The sequence below is a fragment of the Tachypleus tridentatus genome, chromosome 7, assembly GCF_004210375.1.
Source record: "Tachypleus tridentatus isolate NWPU-2018 chromosome 7, ASM421037v1, whole genome shotgun sequence".
Lineage (NCBI taxonomy): Eukaryota > Metazoa > Arthropoda > Merostomata > Xiphosura > Limulidae > Tachypleus > Tachypleus tridentatus.
Window position 1 is genome coordinate 44,297,473 of NC_134831.1, and position 8,844 is coordinate 44,306,316.

Consider the following 8,844-nt stretch of genomic DNA (forward strand, 5'->3'; position numbering starts at 1 on the left):
AGAAAGCTTTTTAAGAATTACAGTCACTCTACCCGCTTGGCTATCAGAAAGACACCTGGTTTAAAGGTAACTCTTTTTTATCTCTAGTATTTTAGTCTCAATTTTTTAATACGGGAAGCCATATACGGATTATGTCTATACATGGTTTACTGAGGGGATTAATACTGGCCACCACACCATATAACACAAGATGCCTGTTTTGACTTCATTGACTTGATAGCAAATCTTGACTAAGCTCCATTGGTTTGTAATGACAGAAGATTTAGTTGCTAAAGCTTGTTCGTGGTCACTCAGGGTTCTCCACATATCAAAAGCTTCCTTTACTTGACCATTGGTACAAGTAGGTGTTTATCAGAGACTTTTAAAATATCAGCAAAAGTCAAGGAGAAAATTTCTCTTTGACCAGATGGTTCTAACCCTGACAACCATACAAATTCAGTGACTGTCTTTTTAATATTGATCAGAAATTTATGGAAATTTTCATTTTTTTTGCAAAGCTTCAACTCAATGGTAAAAAGTATAAAGTGCACAGGGGGTAAGGCATTTGACTAGAGGAAATAGACCTTTTCTATATCAGTATCTAAAGTCAGAGCATCAAAACTTCTCTTTCCTACATACTTTATGGTATTCTCATTTCCTCGATTTCTTTCAATATAATCAACAGAGACTGTAAAAACAGGAAGGTTCATCAGATACTGCATTATAAAATAATACGGTATTTTTCTCTACATATAATGAGTCCTACTCCAAAAGAAAATACATAGGGTATAAACAACCTTTATTCGAGAACTGTGTCAAAGTTATATAATATCTAAACAAATTTTTGTAGGTTTTTGAGAAAGAGATTGATTTATGTCCTCTCACTAGTGTCCATTTAGCTTTATTGGGCTAACGCTAAGAAGAGCAAGTCATACTTCTAGATGATATGTATTTCGTCTTCAGAACAGACCTACTTCTTTTTTGTAGTATCATTTATGCTATGGTTCTTCTCTAAAAAAAAACAAATTTTAATCCTATAACTTATTTGTGTATGTGACCATATCATGCGAGTTCATTCTCTGGTGGTCATGGCAGAAGTTATGATGTTGTAAAGTTCTACACTTACAAATATATAATATAATTCTGGAATAAAATTACAAGAAGTGGTTTTGTTTGTTTTGCATATAAACACAAAGTTAGACAAAGGGTTATCTGTGCTCTGTTCACCACGGGTATCGAAAACCAGTTTTTAGCAGTATACGCCCACAGACATCGCTGTATCACTGGTATCAACAGAAAAAAATTAATGTAACTGTTTCATTTGTGTGATAAAAATGAAGTAATGTGAACGAATCAGAGGTGAATTATACGAAATTTATATATATTTATTGTGTAATGGGCACCAATGGTCATTACGCGATCAATACACCATCTCAGGTTTGGTATTTGGTGTTCTTTAATATAAACATCACCTTATGTGATACATATGTGCTAAATAATCATACAAGAGACTTTAAGTTTCAGGCGTAGCCATCATTAATTTACAAGTACAGATGAGAAAGAGGGCAATTAGGTACCATCATCCACCATTCACTTGACTCCTCTTAACAGAATAAAGATTGATGACTAAATTTATAATAATATGCCTATATTTGAAAGTACAGAGTCTGTTGAATGCATATCTTTTGAACTTTTCAATCTGGAACTTAGTATGCTAAACACGAGGCCGAAAGTGACTGAAATTTATTCCTATATGTTACTCATATCAATTCAGCAACGACTCTTCAGAAGTATATGTTTAACGCAGCTTATTCGTTGTTTTCTTTTAATTAATAAATTTGAAAAAATGAGACTTTGATATAATTCTTAAACTATACTAATCGACCTGTAAAGCTTCAATCAGGCAGTCTATTTGGTTTTGGATTTATGAATTTAACTTTCGAATGTGTAGAAATGTTTGAAAGTAGCATGTTGACATTTACACCATATATTTTATACAATTTAAAACAAACTAGAAAGAGGCAAGACTAGAACCAACAATTGTGCCTACTAAACAGGCACTTTAACCGATATTAAAATATTCTACAGTTAGAAACTCCCAATGAGAGCTCAAGAAACAGAACAGATCTTGATTGGCGTAATTGAAATGTTCTGCTGCATTTCTTAACTTTCAAGCCAAAGAATTGAAAACTAGAACTATTAGCATTCAATAGGTCTAATAAGACAGTTGAAAAAAGCATCTATGGTTTAAATCTAGTCTGTTATAAATTTTTAGTTTTATATAAAGAGAGTAAAATTGCAAGATGATGAACCACTTTTAAATATTTCTATACTTTAGCTGGACATCAATAAAGAAAATATGCAAAATATTTTTCTGATTTGAATGTCTACGAATAGTGATTCAGAATCTATTCATTTGTGTAGAATGATCTTTTCCTCAAAGAAAAAAGGCATTGGTAATTACAACAGTACAGTGTTGAAGCGTTCGCAAAAAAAAAAAAAAAAATTATTAGTGAATATGATGTACTAACGTAACCAAATAATAAAAACTACATTTCCATTTGCCTTGTTTTTTATATATAATGAAAGGAAGTTACCAGTATCTAGGTATAATTCTTTATTTCCCCTAAGCAGGAATGTTAGGGCCACTAACAACAAGAAATTCTCGTATCTTAAGCTTAGATTTCCCAACGAGTTGTGACAGCTCACTTGGAAAGGGACAAGATACAGGTTTTTATAAACAACAAATACTTCCACAGTTCTAATATAAAGAAACAATGCTTCAGTAGCAGTACACCATAATGCAATACAATGGTCATGTGACCCTGTTTTTTTTAAAGTAAAAAATACGAGACTGGTATTAAGCGTATAAAGCTGCTTCAGTTTAAGTTTAATGAGAATGTTAAAATTAGCAATTTTTAGAAGTCATATTTTATTATACGTTTGTTTGTTGATTTATAAGTACATTTACCAGTGCATGTACTAATGTACTTATTAATAGTTATTTCTTTGTTGATACTTCATCTCAGAAATTCTTCATTATTTGAAATATTGGGTTAAATAACTTAAATTTAGTAGCGCCCTCATCTATAGTCAGTATAAAGTTAGCAGAAATAATCTAAAGATACCGAGATATGTGAGATGCAATATCATATTGTGTGGTTAGTTAAATACTGGTTAGTGTAAAATATTTGTGATCAATCCATAGAAATTATGTTAGATAAATTTGGTCGTGTTTTGCGTAAATTTAACGAAACTTGTGGTGTAAGATTTGTTTTATATATGTTATTATTGTTATACTGTTAAACCAACCATTTTATTGACTGTGAACACCATAATATGGCAATATGAATCGAAATTAATGTTTTATGTTTCACTTTTAATTATTAATTTAAAATCGTCGCTTATCTTCTTCATGTTCAATCCTTATCATTCAAATATGTGTCAAGCATTCCTTTCATCCCCTTAGATTCGCTGCATTTGCTACATCTGAATATAACTCGTTAGGAAGGTCATCTTTGTAACTTTGTGTTAGTGTCAGAAAAATATGTCTTAGCTAAAGATGACTCCTATCCTTCCAAAATTTAATATTTGTGATATGACTGACTTATAAATATGAAAAAGATGATACATAAGCACTTTCAATTCTTTATTTATTATAAACACCTCAAACATGTTGCCTCTAATTACTCCTTTCAACAATTCAAGAGAAATCGGTTTAAGAGATTTTTAACCTGTTCTCAAATAACAACCCCCATCTGAATTGTGTCTGATACTTCAAATGTCAGTTCTTTCCTCCTGGAGCAATGGTAGTCACAAACACAAGCTATTTTAATATTATAGATAATTAAATGCCATCTGCTAATAATGTTCCCCTCGCCAATTAGTCAAAAATCTTTTGCAAAACAGGTTGTGGTGCTGAAATATTTTTACATTATAATGTATCAAAGTTATATTGTGATATCTCTAGTAGTAGTAGTAGTAGTAGTAGTAGTACTCTCATTTTATCATTATTTACTGAGTATTAAATTACTTTGGCTCTGTAGATATACTTATGAATGAAATATGGAGATGGACTTATTTAGGAGTATCATTCTCTGTAAGTGGGCAAATGTAATGTTTGATTTAATACTTATTAAAAGCTTTTAGTGAGTCCTCTTTTATTACTATTATGTACTTCTTCAAGTACCTAAACAGATTAAGTTATGTTTTACTGCATATGAAACTTTGTGTTCGGATAGGGTTTGTTAGTTAATTTTGCAAACACCTAGCCCAAAATTTGGTTCAGCAGTTTCCCCATTTTGTTTTTTTAAATATATATTTCACTTATTTTTAGATCAAGTAAGTAAAGAAATGAAATAGATTAGGAAGCATTAGTTTGGCTACCAGTTAGTCTGTTTTGATCTCTTAATTTATTAACATCTATGTATACCTTTTTTGAAACTATTATTAACTGTTTTAAGAGATGCCAGCTTCATATTAATAATGTAAATAAATCGTTTAATAATTTAGTGAGTGCATTGCAAAAACTAAAGAATAATACATTATTCATTTTATTAGTGTTTAAAGCATGAAACTGATAAAATTTGTTGTTAAAAATGTAGCTATAACGTAACTTTTAACTGTGATTATGAACTCTTGCCACCTAGTAAAAGTTAGGTGTAAGCTAAGAATTATTATTTGCTTTAGAAAGAATTTAGTCAGCAGTGTTTTGTTTTTTTATAACCAATATAAGGGTATTTTTACACTTGCACTGCTTAGCCTTATGCTTGCTTTAGACTGTTTTTTAGTTTTGGTATTTAAACATGGAAACTGAAAGACAAATTGAGATATTTTCTTTTTTCACATCTGTTACTTTAGTGAATTTTAGAGAAGATTAAATAATGACTGGAGAAGAAGACGTGGAGCAGAAAACAAAATATCTACATTTCAACCTAGTGTTGAACAACGTTCTTACACCTGATGAGCAGGAAATGTTTGATCTAGCTTTAACAACTGGAATAGTTATTGATCCTTTTGTATTCAAGTGAGTTAAAGGTCTTGCAAAAATTTTGAAAACCACTAAATTTTCAACAGATGATTCATATCTTATTTATGTTTTGTGATATTTTCTACTAATGTAAAAAAAAACTAATAAAACCTCAGGACATGGGATCACTTGGTCCTTCAAGGGTGTTGCTTAATGAACATTTGAAAAGTAAAAATTCAAACATTTAAGTGTTACTGTCTTATGTTTTAGGTTGAATTTCATAGTTTTGCAGATTTGTTATTTTTATGTACTTTATAAACTCTAAATGTATCTAAGTTTTGTAAGTTTGCTAGTAATGAGTACTTTATGTAATTTGTTAGTTTAACTCTTTTTGATTACACTTCCAACAACAAATTCTGTTGTTTCTATGGATTTCTCTGGAGGTTCTAGCTTTTGTTTTACTCCCCCTTAATCCACCTCCCAGATCTCTTTCTGTCTTCTTTGGGATTATACCTTGTCCAGTTGTCTTGCCAGGCCTGCTTGAATCCTACTACAAAAAAGAGATATCAAATGGATGGTACCTGCTCAACTGGGATTTTTACTCCTATCTTTGTTTTGCCTCCAGATGTATGGGAGTTTCAAGTCCCATCATTGATATGTCCTGACTGTATACTTATCTGGAGGTGCCTCCCTTCACTATGGAGTCCTACTTGTCACTTTAGTAGTTTTATAGCCTCAATGTCATTCATTTTTCCTTCAGTTTTATATGAGGGCTTTGTCTACTAGTTCTATGGACTACCTTTCTTTTGTCAGCTCTGTATGTGTTTTGTACATAATATTCACTCATTGGGCTTTTAGTCTCACCATTTCATGAATGACTGATTTCTGCTTGTCTCTTTCTGTATCCATCCAGTCACTCACACCTGCATCCTTCTTTGAGAAGCTGCTGCTTGGGTAGAGTTTTTTATCAAGTTGGAGATGTATTTTACAACCCATTCAAAGTATCTCATTCATTTGGGAGTTCTCTTCACTGTCCATGTCACTCAAGCCTAGTATTTTCCACTTTAGCTTTAGGATATAATGCATCTTCTTCTTTTCCTCTCTGCACATAAGGTTCTATCTATTTTAGGGATATGGGCTTCCTTGAAAGTTCTCATTCCCTTTTGTTGGTTGCCAGTTCATTCTCTTCATTTGATGTTTCTTGACCTGTAGAACAATTTGTTTGAAGATTACCCCACAATTTTGTCATACCTTTACCAGTTAAAACTAAAATAAACAACATTGTTGTAGATTGTATCAAAAAAATATCACACAATGTGGATGATCTTTTGAAATTTGTTACAGAAATGATGACAAACTGCCAGTAGATCAAGGTTTTTGCTTATATCATTAACAATATTCCTTGATGCTTCAGTTGGAACGGGGAATAAATACTTCTCAGTAACTTCCTTTTTGCAAAACTTGAATTGCAAAAAGAAACTGCTTTGGCTGCTGCATCATCAGGAATTGGAGCAACACTGATTGAAGGAAGAAGGACAGCTCATTTCAGATTTCAAGCTACCTCTTAAATTATCTCATGTTTAACAGGAAGTATGTGGTATAAAGAAAGAAACACCAAAAGCAAGGGTGTGTGAAGAATATTAAATGCACAATGACTTAAAAATCCATTTGTAACTTAGATAGAATGTTGAGTGATATCAGGAAAAAGGATGGGTTATTTGGTGGTGTTAGTTATTACTGTACAGTGACTTTTATACACTCTCCTTATCATTGTAACAGGTACCAGAGCTGACAAAGTGCAGGCATATATAAAGTCATCTTATACATGGAGATGTGTTGAAAAATTGACCTAATATACATGCAAGCAAGTGCATTTAAGTGGTAACAGTAAAGCTGGTGAATTTTGAAGATTTCTTCTTAATACTGGTGATAGAAAGATTCCAATTAATCAATCATACATTTAATTATTTCATACATGTGGTAACTTAGTTAAAGATACAAAAGAGCTAAAGTAAATAGTATTACTTGATATTTGTCAAAATTACCAGAGTTATCAGCAATTGTGTAAAACAGCAGTTCTTGCACCTCAAAATTATACTGTTTATGACATAAATGATCAATTATTGCAAAAGTACCTGGACAGGAATTCAATTCCAAGTTAATTGACAGTGTTCTAGATGTAGATGATGCTGTATATTATCCAAATGAATTCCTGAGTTTTCTTGAACTACCAGAGATGTTAGGACACATTCTGAAATTAAACTGTTGGTTCACTAGTAATGATGTTGAGAAGAAATATTGGTCCTCCAAGGTTATATAAGGTCACAAGTTTAGTTGTTAAGACTTTATTACCACATATTATTGAAGCAACAATTATAATTGGCCATGCCAGATGTGCAGATGTTTCATTTTACATATTACTTTGCTATCAAGTGATTTTGTTTTTTAAATTTAGAAACCTCCAATTCCTAGTTACAACTTATTTTGCATTGTTAATTGACAAGGTATCAGGCTAAAGTTTCGAGGGTTGCAGGATTGTTCCTAAAGTATTCTTGCTTTTCACATTGTTGGTTTTTTGAAAGTTTTCAAAGATTGGATCTCATCAAAACTTCTTTTATGCTATCAAAAGAATGAACAGCTAGTGTGGTATATCAAGAAGCTCTAATTCAGATTGTATAATTTTTTTCTTAAAAAATCAAAGCTCCATATAAAAATGTTATGAGAATTGGATTTTTTAAAATAAATGTTTGTAATAGAAATCTTGTGTTTTTAGATATCTGTTTCAAGTTATTTGGACACCTGTGTAGGGAATGGTAATTTAGCTAGTGTGTGTGTGTGGCATATTACATCCAGCCTGAAGCCCTGGTATTTGGCAAGAGGCTTCTTCAGTGCTGGATATGACCATGTAGTTTAGTTGACATGTATGTTATTGTTGCTTTTACTCATTTCTCAAAATAACAAGTAACATTCTCAAACAATGAACCCTCAACTTAAAATAGGAGTAACTTACATAAGCAACTTTCCAATTTTCAGGCAGGTGCACACTATATTGCCCAAATAAAAATGGTCTCTTTTAAAACTCCAGAGAAAAACTTTGCTTTCTTTAGTGTTCCATTTTTAATCTTTCAGACACTGTACTTATCACCTAAGAATTAATATCAATATGAATCAAGGCAAATCCAATATTTTCTACAGAATGCTCAGAATTCATTGTTTTTTAGTAAATGCAGAAGAGAAAAAACTGTTCAAATACCCAGCCATTTCATAGACTTCAACAAAAATGTGCCATCAGTGTCCCTTAAGAGCACAATCTCCATTCTGACATTTTGTTTACTTTTAATATTCTTTAAAAAAATCTTGTTATTAATTTTTAATATTATTATCCAGCCATTTTTCATAATAGTACTTTTTTTTTACAAATCCTGCATTTTTAAACTGTAGCTTTCATGCTGTTCTTTGAACGTCTTTGCCAATTTAAAGTGTGGTATTTATTCTTGATTTCCTTCTTGTTTTTAGTAAGTCAGTCTTATCATCTCTGTTGACTTTCCTCCTTTTAAGGAACATGTTTATCTAAATTTAAAAGCACTTTTTATTTTAAAAATTTCCAAATCTTTTTCAATCTCAGGATTGGCTTTCAGAAAATTAGGTTCTGAAATTTAATTTATCTCTGCATATACTAAAACATAATGTTTAATTATGCAATGATTACTTTTCTTGTACTTCATTTCTTTTAACCACATTTTCTTTCATGGTTAACCATAAATTTAGAATGACATCTTTCCTTCAGAGATTGATTATGAAAAAAATGACACTATAAATTTTGTTTCAATACTGGCAGTGAGTAGACCACAGATACCCCATTGTGAAGCTAGCTGTTTGCTTAATAACAAAGAAAC

General features: G+C 31.4%; 1 long non-coding RNA gene across 5 annotated transcripts; it reads left to right on the forward strand.

Annotated features, from left to right (window-relative positions):
- The first annotated feature begins 2,594 nt into the window (after positions 1-2,594).
- LOC143255556 (uncharacterized) lies at positions 2,595-8,449 on the forward strand. Of its 5 annotated transcripts, none has more exons than XR_013030712.1 (3): positions 2,595-2,709; positions 4,840-5,005; positions 6,293-8,449. It is a non-coding gene; the product is annotated as an uncharacterized LOC143255556 (long non-coding RNA). The 5 variants fall into 5 exon arrangements; XR_013030711.1 differs by lacking the exon at positions 2,595-2,709 and adding an exon at positions 2,849-3,140; XR_013030710.1 differs by lacking the exon at positions 2,595-2,709 and adding an exon at positions 2,850-3,243.
- The last annotated feature ends 395 nt before the right edge of the window (positions 8,450-8,844 follow it).